Source organism: Pundamilia nyererei, unplaced genomic scaffold (assembly GCF_000239375.1).
Source record: "Pundamilia nyererei isolate P.nyererei 1_Seehausen unplaced genomic scaffold, PunNye1.0 scaffold00066, whole genome shotgun sequence".
Classification (NCBI taxonomy): domain Eukaryota; kingdom Metazoa; phylum Chordata; class Actinopteri; order Cichliformes; family Cichlidae; genus Pundamilia; species Pundamilia nyererei.
In genome coordinates, this window is record NW_005187467.1 from 3,194,747 (window position 1) to 3,196,040 (window position 1,294).

The window sequence follows — 1,294 nt, forward strand, 5'->3', positions numbered from 1 at the left end:
GTGTATGCTTATTTAGAGCCTCATAAGTCCATGATTTTACTTACAGGAAAATATCTGCAGCTGAACTTGGCTGGTAGACGAATTGCCTTTTGTGAGTTGTTTCATATGGATCCCACCACTGTTTCCCCCCTGGAAAAAATACTACTATACTGTAACTACTTTTTTAAGTATTTCAATCACTGTAGACATGGCACATCTAAAGCTGAGTTCAAATTAAACCTTTTGATCTACATAGTAACGACAGTATACTGGAAAATTTACTGTTAGTCAATTTGGTCAAAATTGCCACGTAAAACATGAGTAGTAATTGGTGCATCTTTTTAATAAGAGAGTATAAAATGGGATATTGTGACTGTGGTGCATGTGCTTGTATTATAAGGATTTGTTAGAGGTGCCTTATATATATAGTAACAGACATATAAGGTGCCTTATATGCAATGTTCTCTCTAATTTTTCATGTGTCTGAGCGAACGCACAAACTCCCTGAGCGATCCCTTGGACCACTGTGAGCAACAGTAGACATGTGCACTGTGGTCACGCCAGCATCGAATCCATCCAAGTGACATGGTTTATTAAAATAATCAAATTACAGCATTTACATTTATGTTAGACTCCTTTTAACTGCTTTATCCCACTTACAATGAAAATGTAAAAACATCTTGTTCATGACCTGTGTAGTATGTTAACACTATTGGAAGTAAAAATAACTTGAACTCCAATTTTGAAAACAAAACTTTCTTTCTTTTTTTTTTTTTTAATAAAGCGGACTATGAGTCTTTGGTCTGGGAGAGAGTCCTGTAACTCTCTGTCTGCAAAATAAAGTATACAAAGACCAATGTTGGGTAATTAATTATATAGTTACTTCTTTAAAAAGTTACTGAGTTTTGCAAACAACAAAGTTTTTTGCAGCTGTTTACCTAAAAATGCTGCCAAGGCGTTTTTTAAATAAACATTTCAAAATATTTACAGAACAACCAGCTGTTCTGCATCAAATTTGATGCCACACAAATTATTTGTGCTACTCCAAAAAATCATTTCTGTCCACTGTGAGATAAAGGAGAACATCAAAAGCCTGATACCTGCAGGCCTGACAACAGGAGATGTATCACTGCTGTAACACCTGTAACATTCAGCAGTCGCCTCATTGTTCTGACGCACACAACAAAACTATTGACTACACTACACACTAACTACACAAAATTTGCTCTAAACGTTGCAAATCTCTGGCATTTCAAAACCGCCGTCACTCCTAAAACTTCCTGGAGTGCTTTCGAGCGTTTTCCTTATATGTTTT